Here is a 12,477-nt window from a genome sequence, read left to right as displayed (position 1 = left end):
GTTCATCACTGCCACCCTCTGGTTAATCACTGTCACCCTCTGGTTCATCACAGCACCCTCTGTTTCACCACTGCCACCCTCTGGTTCATCACAGCCACACTCTGGTTCACCACTGCCACCCTCTGGTTCCTCAATGCCACCCTCTGGTTCATCACTGTCACCCTCTGGTTCATCACTGCCACCCTCTGGTTAATCACTGTCACCCTCTGGTTCATCACAGCACCCTCTGGTTCACCACTGCCACCCTCTGGTTCATCACTGCCACCCTCTGGTTCACCACTGTCACCCTCTGGTTCATCACTGCCACTCTCTGGTTCACCACTGCCACCATCTCATACATCACTGCCACCCTCTGGTTCATCATTGCCACCCTCTGGTTCACCAATGCCACCCTCTGGTTCATCACTGCCACCCTCTGGTTAATCACTGTCACCCTGTGGTTGATCACAGCACCCTATGGTTCACCACTGCACCCTCTGGTTCATCATTGCCACCCTCTGGTTCACCACTGTCACCCTCTGGTTCATCACTGCCACTCTCTGGTTCACCACTGCCACCCTCTCGTTCATCACTGCCACCCTCTGGTTCATCAGTGCCAGCCTCTGGTTCACCACTGCCACCCTCTGGTTCATCACTGCCACCCTCTGGTTTACCACTGTCACCCTCTGGTTCATCACTGCCACTCTCTGGTTCACCACTTGCACCATCTCGTTCATCACTGCCACCCTCTGGTTCATCACTGCCACCCTCTGGTTCACCAATGCCACCCTCTGGTTCATCACTGTCACCCTCTGGTTCATCACTGCCACCCTCTAGTTAATCACTGTCACCCTCTGGTTCATCACAGCACCCTCTGGTTCACCACTGCCACCCTCTGGTTCATCACTGCCACCTTCTGGTTCACCACTGCCACCCTCTGGTTCACCACTGCCACCATCGGGTTCACCACTTCCACCGTCTGGTTCATCACTGCCGCCCTCTGTTTCACCTCTGCCAGCCTCTGGTTCATCACTGTTACCCTCTGGTTCATCACTGCCACCCTCTGGTTCACCACTGCCACCCTCTGGGTCATCACTGTCACCACCCCCTGGTTCATCACTGCCACCCTCTGGTTAATCACTGTCACCCTCTGGTTCATCAAAGCACCCTCTGGTTCACCACTGCCACCCTCTGGTTTACCACTGCCACCCTCTGGATCCTCACTGCCACCCTCTGGTTCATCACTACCACCCTCTGGTTTCCCACTGCCATGCTCTGGATCATCACTGTCACCCTCTGGTTTATCACTGCCACCCTATGGTACATCACAGCACACTCTGGTTCACCAGTGACACCCTCTGGTTCATCACTGCCTCCCTCTGGTTCATCACTGCCACCCTCTGGTTCACGACTGCCACCCTCTGGTTGATCTCTGCCATCCTCGGGTTCATCACAGCACCGTCTGGTTCATCACTGCCACCCTCTAGTTCACCACTGCCACCCTCTGGTTCACCACTGCCACCCTCTGGTTCATCACTGCCACCCTCTGGTTCATCACTGCCACCCTCTGGTTCACCGCTGCCTTCCTCCGGTTCACCACTGCCACCCTTGGGTTCACCACTGCCACCCTCTGGTTCATCACAACCACCCTCTGGTTCACCACTGCCACCATCTGGTTCACCAATTCCACCCTCTGGTTCATCACTGTCACCCTCTGGTTCATCACTGCCACCCTCTGGTTAATCACTGTCACCCTCTGGTTCATTACAGCACCCTCTGGTTCACCACTGCCACCCTCTGGTTCATCACTGCCACCCTCTGGTTCACCACTGCCTTCCTCCGGTTCACCACTGCCACGCTTGGGTTCACCACTGCCAACCACTGGTTCATCACAGCCACCCTCTTGTTCACCACTGCCACCCTCTGGTTCACCAATGCCACCCTCTGGTTCATCACTGTCACCCTCTGGTTCATCACTGCCACCCTCTGGTTATTCACTGTCACCCTCTGGTTCATCACAGCACCCTCTGGTTCACCACTGCCACCCTCTGGTTCATCACTGCCACCCTCTGGTTCACCACTGCCACCCTCTGGTTCATCACTGCCACTCTCTGGTTCACCACTGCCACCATCTCATTCATCACTGCTACCCTCTGGTTCATCACTGCCACCCTCTGGTTCACCAATGCCACCCTCTGGTTCATCACTGTCACCCTCTGGTTCATCACTGGCACCCTCTGGTTAATCACTGTCACCCTCTGGTTCATCACAGCACCCTCTGGTTCACCACTGCCACCCTCTGGTTCATCACTGCCACCCTCTGGTTCACCACTGTCACCCTCTGGTTCATCACTGCCACTCTCTGGTTCACCACTGCCACCCTCTCGTTCATCACTGCCACCCTCTGGTTCATCACTGCCAGCCTCTGGTTCACCACTGCCACCCTCTGGTTCATCACTGCCACCCTCTGGTTCACCACTGTCACCCTCTGGTTCATCACTGCCACTCTCTGGTTCACCACTGCCACCATCTCGTTCATCACTGCCACCCTCTGGTTCATCACTGTCACCCTCTGGTTCACCAATGCCACCCTTCGGTTCATCACTGTCACCCTCTGGTTCATCACTGCCACCCTCTGGTTAATCACTGTCACCCTCTGGTTCATCACAGCACCCTCTGGTTGACCACTGCCACCCTCTGGTTCATCACTGCCACCCTCTGGTTCACCACTGCCACCCTCTGGTTCACCACTGCCACCCTCGGGTTCACCACTTCCACCGTCTGGTTCATCACTGCCACCCTCTGGTTCACCACTGCCAGCCTCTGGTTCATCACTGTTACCCTCTGGTTCATCACTGCAACCCTCTGGTTCACCACTGCCACCGTCTGGGTCATCACTGTCACCACCCTCTGGTTCATCACTGCCACCCTCTGGTTAATCACTGTCACCCTCTGGTTCATCAAAGCGCCCTCTGGTTCACAACTGCCACTCTCTGGTTCATCATTTCCACCCTGTTTCATCACTGCCACCCTCTGGTTCATTACTGCCACCCTCTGGTTTACCACTGCCACCCTCTGGATCATCTCTGCCACCCTCTGGTTCATCACTGCCACCCTCTGGTTTGCCACTGTCATGCTCTGGATCATCACTGTCACCCTCTGGTTCATCACTGCCACCCTCTGGTTCACCAATGCCACCCTCTGGTTCATCACTGTCACCCTCTGGTTCATCACTGCCACCCTCTCGTTATTCACAGCACCCTCTGGTTCACCACTGCCACCCTCTGGTTCATCACTGCCACACTCTGGTTCACCACTGTCACCCTCTGGTTCATCACTGCCACCCTCTGGTTAATCACTGTCACCCTCTGGTTCATTACAGCACCCTCTGGTTCACCACTGCCACCCTCTGGTTTATCACTGCCATCCTCTGGTTCACCACTGTCACCCTCTGGTTCATCACTGCCACTCTCTGGTTCACCACTGCCACCCTCTCGTTCATCACTGCCACCCTCTGGTTCATCACTGCCAGCCTCTGGTTCACCACTGCCACTCTCTGGTTCATCACTGCCACCCTCTGGTTCACCACTGTCACCCTCTCGTTCATCACTGCCACTCTCTGGTTCACCACTGCAACCATCTCGTTCATCACTGCCACCCTCTGGTTCATCACTGCCACCCTCTGGTTCACCAATGCCACCCTCTGGTTCATCACTGTCACCCTCCGGTTCATCACTGCCACCCTCTGGTTAATCACTGTCACCCTCTGGTTCATCGCAGTACCCTCTGGTTCACCACTGCCACCCTCTGGTTCATCACTGCCACCCTCGGGTTCACCACTTCCACTGTCTGGTTCATCACTGCCGCCCTCTGGTTCACCACTGCCAGCCTCTGGTTCATCACTGTTACCCTCTGGTTCATCACTGCAACCCTCTGGTTCACCACTGCCACCCTCTGGGTCATCACTGTCACCACCCTCTGGTTCATCACTGCCACCCTCTGGTTAATCACTGTCACCCTCTGGTTCATCAAAGCACCCTCTGGTTCACCACTGCCACCCTCTGGTTTATCATTGCCACGCTCTGTTTCATCACTGCCACCCTCTGGTTCATTTCTGCCACCCTCTGGTTTACCACTGCCACCCTCTGGATCATCACTGCCACCCTCCGGTTCATCACTGCCACCCTCTGGTTTACCACTGCCATGCTCTGGATCATCACTGTCACCCTCTGGTTCATCACTGCCACCCTCTGGTTCATCACATCACACTCTGGTTCACCAGTGACACCCTCTGGTTCATCACTGCCACCCTCTGGTTCATCACTGCCACCCTCTGGTTCATCACTGCCACCCTCTGGTTCACGACTGCCACCCTCTGGTTGATCTCTGCCATCCTCTGGTTCATCACAGCACCCTCTGGTTCATCACTGCCACCCTCTGGTTCACCACTGCCACCCTCTGGTTCACCACTGCCACCCTCTGGTTCATCTTTGCCACCCTCTGGTTCATCACTGCCACCCTCTGGTTCACCACTGCCTTCCTCCGGTTCACCACTGCCACCCTTGGGTTCACCACTGCCACCCTCTGGTTCATCACAGCCACCCTCCGGTTCACCACTGCCACCCTCTGGTTCACCAATGACACCCTCTGGTTCATCACTGTCACCCTCTGATTAATCACTGTCACCCTCTGGCTCATCACAGGACCCTCTGGTTCACCACTGCCACCCTCTGGTTCATCACTGCCACCCTCTGGTTCACCACTGTCACCCTCTGGTTCATCACTGCCACTCTTTGGTTCACCACTCCCACCATCTCATTCATCACTGCCACCCTCTGGTTCATCACTGCCACCCTCTGGTTCACCAATGCCACGCTCTGGTTCATCACTGTCACCCTCTGGTTCATCACTGCCACCCTCTGGTTAATCACTGTCACCCTCTGGTTCATCACAGCACCCTCTGTTTCACCACTGCCACCCTCTGGTTCATCACTGCCACCCTCTGGTTCACCACTGTCACCCTCTGGTTCATCACTGCCACTCTCTGGTTCACCACTGCCACCCTCTCGTTCATCACTGCCACCCTCTGGTTCATCACTGCCAGCCTCTGGTTCACCACTGTCACCTTCTGGTTCATCACTGCCACCCTCTGGTTCACCACTGTCACCCTCTGGTTCATCACTGCCACTCTCTGGTTCACCACTGCCACCATATCGTTCATCACTGCCACCCTCTGGTTCATCACTGCCACCCTCTGGTTCACCAATGCCACCCTCTGGTTCATCACTGTCACCCTCTGGTTCATCACTGCCACCCTCTGGTTAATCACTGTCACCCTCTGGTTCATCACAGCACCCTCTGGTTCACCACTGCCACCCTCTGGTTCATCACTGCCACCCTCTGGTTCACCACTGCCAACCTCTGGTTCACCACTGCCACCCTCGGGTTCACCACTTCCACCATCTGGTTCATCACTGCCACCCTCTGGTTCACCACTGCCACTATCTGGTTCATCAAAGCACACTCTGGTTCGCCACTGTCACCCTCTGGTTCATCACTGCCACCCTCTTTTTTACCACAGCCACCCTCTGGTTCACCCCTGCCACTATTTTTTTCATCAACGCACACTCTGGTTCACCACTGTCACCCTCTGGTTAACCACTGTCACCCTCTGGTTCATCACTGCCACCCTCTGGTTCACCATTGCCATCCTCTGGTTCACCACTGCCACCCTTGGGCTCATAAGTGCCACCCTCTGGTTCACCACTGCCACCCTCTGGTTCACCACTGGCACTCTATGGTTCACCCCTGCCACCATCTGGTTATTCACTGCCACCCTCTGGTTCTCCAATGCCACCCTCTGGTTCATCACTGCCACCCTCTGGTTCATCACTGCCACCCTCTGGTTAATCACTTTCACCCTCTGGTTCATCACAGAACCCTCTGGTTCAGCACTGCCACCCTCTGGTTCATCACTGCCACCCTCTGGTTCACCACTGGCACTCTATGGTTCACCCCTGCCACCATCTGGTTATTCACTGCCACCCTCTGGTTCTCCAATGCCACCCTCTGGTTCATCACTGCCACCCTCTGGTTCATCACTGCCACCCTCTGGTTAATCACTGTCACCCTCTGGTTCATTACAGCACCCTCTGGTTCACCACTGCCACCCTCTGGTTTATCACTGCCATCCTCTGGTTCACCACTGTCACCCTCTGGTTCATCACTGCCACTCTCTGGTTCACCACTGCCACCCTCTCGTTCATCACTGCCACCCTCTGGTTCATCACTGCCAGCCTCTGGTTCACCACTGCCACTCTCTGGTTCATCACTGCCACCCTCTGGTTCACCACTGTCACCCTCTCGTTCATCACTGCCACTCTCTGGTTCACCACTGCAACCATCTCGTTCATCACTGCCACCCTCTGGTTCATCACTGCCACCCTCTGGTTCACCAATGCCACCCTCTGGTTCATCACTGTCACCCTCCGGTTCATCACTGCCACCCTCTGGTTAATCACTGTCACCCTCTGGTTCATCGCAGTACCCTCTGGTTCACCACTGCCACCCTCTGGTTCATCACTGCCACCCTCGGGTTCACCACTTCCACTGTCTGGTTCATCACTGCCGCCCTCTGGTTCACCACTGCCAGCCTCTGGTTCATCACTGTTACCCTCTGGTTCATCACTGCCACCCTCTGGTTCACCACTGCCACCCTCTGGGTCATCACTGTCACCACCCTCTGGTTCATCACTGCCACCCTCTGGTTAATCACTGTCACCCTCTGGTTCATCAAAGCACCCTCTGGTTCACCACTGCCACCCTCTGGTTTATCATTGCCACGCTCTGTTTCATCACTGCCACCCTCTGGTTCATTTCTGCCACCCTCTGGTTTACCACTGCCACCCTCTGGATCATCACTGCCACCCTCCGGTTCATCACTGCCACCCTCTGGTTTACCACTGCCATGCTCTGGATCATCACTGTCACCCTCTGGTTCATCACTGCCACCCTCTGGTTCATCACATCACACTCTGGTTCACCAGTGACACCCTCTGGTTCATCACTGCCACCCTCTGGTTCATCACTGCCACCCTCTGGTTCATCACTGCCACCCTCTGGTTCACGACTGCCACCCTCTGGTTGATCTCTGCCATCCTCTGGTTCATCACAGCACCCTCTGGTTCATCACTGCCACCCTCTGGTTCACCACTGCCACCCTCTGGTTCACCACTGCCACCCTCTGGTTCATCTTTGCCACCCTCTGGTTCATCACTGCCACCCTCTGGTTCACCACTGCCTTCCTCCGGTTCACCACTGCCACCCTTGGGTTCACCACTGCCACCCTCTGGTTCATCACAGCCACCCTCCGGTTCACCACTGCCACCCTCTGGTTCACCACTGCCACCCTCTGGTTCACCAATGACACCCTCTGGTTCATCACTGTCACCCTCTGATTAATCACTGTCACCCTCTGGCTCATCACAGGACCCTCTGGTTCACCACTGCCACCCTCTGGTTCATCACTGCCACCCTCTGGTTCACCACTGTCACCCTCTGGTTCATCACTGCCACTCTTTGGTTCACCACTCCCACCATCTCATTCATCACTGCCACCCTCTGGTTCATCACTGCCACCCTCTGGTTCACCAATGCCACGCTCTGGTTCATCACTGTCACCCTCTGGTTCATCACTGCCACCCTCTGGTTAATCACTGTCACCCTCTGGTTCATCACAGCACCCTCTGTTTCACCACTGCCACCCTCTGGTTCATCACTGCCACCCTCTGGTTCACCACTGTCACCCTCTGGTTCATCACTGCCACTCTCTGGTTCACCACTGCCACCCTCTCGTTCATCACTGCCACCCTCTGGTTCATCACTGCCAGCCTCTGGTTCACCACTGTCACCTTCTGGTTCATCACTGCCACCCTCTGGTTCACCACTGTCACCCTCTGGTTCATCACTGCCACTCTCTGGTTCACCACTGCCACCATATCGTTCATCACTGCCACCCTCTGGTTCATCACTGCCACCCTCTGGTTCACCAATGCCACCCTCTGGTTCATCACTGTCACCCTCTGGTTCATCACTGCCACCCTCTGGTTAATCACTGTCACCCTCTGGTTCATCACAGCACCCTCTGGTTCACCACTGCCACCCTCTGGTTCATCACTGCCACCCTCTGGTTCACCACTGCCAACCTCTGGTTCACCACTGCCACCCTCGGGTTCACCACTTCCACCATCTGGTTCATCACTGCCACCCTCTGGTTCACCACTGCCACTATCTGGTTCATCAAAGCACACTCTGGTTCGCCACTGTCACCCTCTGGTTCATCACTGCCACCCTCTTTTTTACCACAGCCACCCTCTGGTTCACCCCTGCCACTATTTTTTTCATCAACGCACACTCTGGTTCACCACTGTCACCCTCTGGTTAACCACTGTCACCCTCTGGTTCATCACTGCCACCCTCTGGTTCACCATTGCCATCCTCTGGTTCACCACTGCCACCCTTGGGCTCATAAGTGCCACCCTCTGGTTCACCACTGCCACCCTCTGGTTCACCACTGGCACTCTATGGTTCACCCCTGCCACCATCTGGTTATTCACTGCCACCCTCTGGTTCTCCAATGCCACCCTCTGGTTCATCACTGCCACCCTCTGGTTCATCACTGCCACCCTCTGGTTAATCACTTTCACCCTCTGGTTCATCACAGAACCCTCTGGTTCAGCACTGCCACCCTCTGGTTCATCACTGCCACCCTCTGGTTCACCACTGTCACACTCTGGTTCATCACTGCCACTCTCTGGTTCACCACTGCCACCCTCTGGTTCATCACTTCCACCCTCTGGTTCATCACTGCCACCCTCTGGTTCACCACTGCCACCCTCTGGTTCACCACTGCCACCCTCGGGTTCACCACTGCCACCGTCTGGTTCACCACTGCCACCCTCTGGTTCATCACTGCCACCCTCTGGTTCACCACTGCCTTCCTCCGGTTCACCACTGCCACGCTTGGGTTCACCACTGCCAACCACTGGTTCATCACAGCCACCCTCTTGTTCACCACTGCCACCCTCTGGTTCACCAATGCCACCCTCTGGTTCATCACTGTCACCCTCTGGTTCATCACTGCCACCCTCTGGTTATTCACTGTCACCCTCTGGTTCATCACAGCACCCTCTGGTTCACCACTGCCACCCTCTGGTTCATCACTGCCACCCTCTGGTTCACCACTGCCACCCTCTGGTTCATCACTGCCACTCTCTGGTTCACCACTGCCACCATCTCATTCATCACTGCTACCCTCTGGTTCATCACTGCCACCCTCTGGTTCACCAATGCCACCCTCTGGTTCATCACTGTCACCCTCTGGTTCATCACTGGCACCCTCTGGTTAATCACTGTCACCCTCTGGTTCATCACAGCACCCTCTGGTTCACCACTGCCACCCTCTGGTTCATCACTGCCACCCTCTGGTTCACCACTGTCACCCTCTGGTTCATCACTGCCACTCTCTGGTTCACCACTGCCACCCTCTCGTTCATCACTGCCACCCTCTGGTTCATCACTGCCAGCCTCTGGTTCACCACTGCCACCCTCTGGTTCATCACTGCCACCCTCTGGTTCACCACTGTCACCCTCTGGTTCATCACTGCCACTCTCTGGTTCACCACTGCCACCATCTCGTTCATCACTGCCACCCTCTGGTTCATCACTGTCACCCTCTGGTTCACCAATGCCACCCTTCGGTTCATCACTGTCACCCTCTGGTTCATCACTGCCACCCTCTGGTTAATCACTGTCACCCTCTGGTTCATCACAGCACCCTCTGGTTGACCACTGCCACCCTCTGGTTCATCACTGCCACCCTCTGGTTCACCACTGCCACCCTCTGGTTCACCACTGCCACCCTCGGGTTCACCACTTCCACCGTCTGGTTCATCACTGCCACCCTCTGGTTCACCACTGCCAGCCTCTGGTTCATCACTGTTACCCTCTGGTTCATCACTGCAACCCTCTGGTTCACCACTGCCACCGTCTGGGTCATCACTGTCACCACCCTCTGGTTCATCACTGCCACCCTCTGGTTAATCACTGTCACCCTCTGGTTCATCAAAGCGCCCTCTGGTTCACCACTGCCACCCTCTGGTTTATCATTGCCACCCTCTGTTTCATCACTGCCACCCTCTGGTTCATTACTGCCACCCTCTGGTTTACCACTGCCACCCTCTGGATCATCTCTGCCACCCTCTGGTTCATCACTGCCACCCTCTGGTTTGCCACTGTCATGCTCTGGATCATCACTGTCACCCTCTGGTTCATCACTGCCACCCTCTGGTTCACCAATGCCACCCTCTGGTTCATCACTGTCACCCTCTGGTTCATCACTGCCACCCTCTCGTTATTCACAGCACCCTCTGGTTCACCACTGCCACCCTCTGGTTCATCACTGCCACACTCTGGTTCACCACTGTCACCCTCTGGTTCATCACTGCCACTCTCCGGTTCACCACTGTCACCATCTCATTCATCACTGCCACCCTCTGGTTCATCACTGCCACCCTCTGGTTCACCACTGCCTTCCTCCGGTTCACCACTGCCACCCTTGGGTTCACCACTGCCACCCTCTGGTTCATCACAGCCACCCTCCGGTTCACCACTGCCACCCTCTGGTTCACCACTGCCACCCTCTGGTTCACCAATGACACCCTCTGGTTCATCACTGTCACCCTCTGATTAATCACTGTCACCCTCTGGCTCATCACAGGACCCTCTGGTTCACCACTGCCACCCTCTGGTTCATCACTGCCACCCTCTGGTTCACCACTGTCACCCTCTGGTTCATCACTGCCACTCTTTGGTTCACCACTCCCACCATCTCATTCATCACTGCCACCCTCTGGTTCATCACTGCCACCCTCTGGTTCACCAATGCCACGCTCTGGTTCATCACTGTCACCCTCTGGTTCATCACTGCCACCCTCTGGTTAATCACTGTCACCCTCTGGTTCATCACAGCACCCTCTGTTTCACCACTGCCACCCTCTGGTTCATCACTGCCACCCTCTGGTTCACCACTGTCACCCTCTGGTTCATCACTGCCACTCTCTGGTTCACCACTGCCACCCTCTCGTTCATCACTGCCACCCTCTGGTTCATCACTGCCAGCCTCTGGTTCACCACTGTCACCTTCTGGTTCATCACTGCCACCCTCTGGTTCACCACTGTCACCCTCTGGTTCATCACTGCCACTCTCTGGTTCACCACTGCCACCATATCGTTCATCACTGCCACCCTCTGGTTCATCACTGCCACCCTCTGGTTCACCAATGCCACCCTCTGGTTCATCACTGTCACCCTCTGGTTCATCACTGCCACCCTCTGGTTAATCACTGTCACCCTCTGGTTCATCACAGCACCCTCTGGTTCACCACTGCCACCCTCTGGTTCATCACTGCCACCCTCTGGTTCACCACTGCCAACCTCTGGTTCACCACTGCCACCCTCGGGTTCACCACTTCCACCATCTGGTTCATCACTGCCACCCTCTGGTTCACCACTGCCACTATCTGGTTCATCAAAGCACACTCTGGTTCGCCACTGTCACCCTCTGGTTCATCACTGCCACCCTCTTTTTTACCACAGCCACCCTCTGGTTCACCCCTGCCACTATTTTTTTCATCAACGCACACTCTGGTTCACCACTGTCACCCTCTGGTTAACCACTGTCACCCTCTGGTTCATCACTGCCACCCTCTGGTTCACCATTGCCATCCTCTGGTTCACCACTGCCACCCTTGGGCTCATAAGTGCCACCCTCTGGTTCACCACTGCCACCCTCTGGTTCACCACTGGCACTCTATGGTTCACCCCTGCCACCATCTGGTTATTCACTGCCACCCTCTGGTTCTCCAATGCCACCCTCTGGTTCATCACTGCCACCCTCTGGTTCATCACTGCCACCCTCTGGTTAATCACTTTCACCCTCTGGTTCATCACAGAACCCTCTGGTTCAGCACTGCCACCCTCTGGTTCATCACTGCCACCCTCTGGTTCACCACTGTCACACTCTGGTTCATCACTGCCACTCTCTGGTTCACCACTGCCACCCTCTGGTTCATCACTTCCACCCTCTGGTTCATCACTGCCACCCTCTGGTTCACCACTGCCACCCTCTGGTTCACCACTGCCACCCTCGGGTTCACCACTGCCACCGTCTGGTTCACCACTGCCACCCTCTGGTTCATCACTGCCACCCTCTGGTTCACCACTGCCTTCCTCCGGTTCACCACTGCCACGCTTGGGTTCACCACTGCCAACCACTGGTTCATCACAGCCACCCTCTTGTTCACCACTGCCACCCTCTGGTTCACCAATGCCACCCTCTGGTTCATCACTGTCACCCTCTGGTTCATCACTGCCACCCTCTGGTTATTCACTGTCACCCTCTGGTTCATCACAGCACCCTCTGGTTCACCACTGCCACCC

This window comes from Lissotriton helveticus, chromosome 2_1 (assembly GCF_964261635.1).
Source record: "Lissotriton helveticus chromosome 2_1, aLisHel1.1, whole genome shotgun sequence".
In the NCBI taxonomy this organism is placed as follows: domain Eukaryota; kingdom Metazoa; phylum Chordata; class Amphibia; order Caudata; family Salamandridae; genus Lissotriton; species Lissotriton helveticus.
This window is presented reverse-complemented; position numbering follows the sequence as displayed.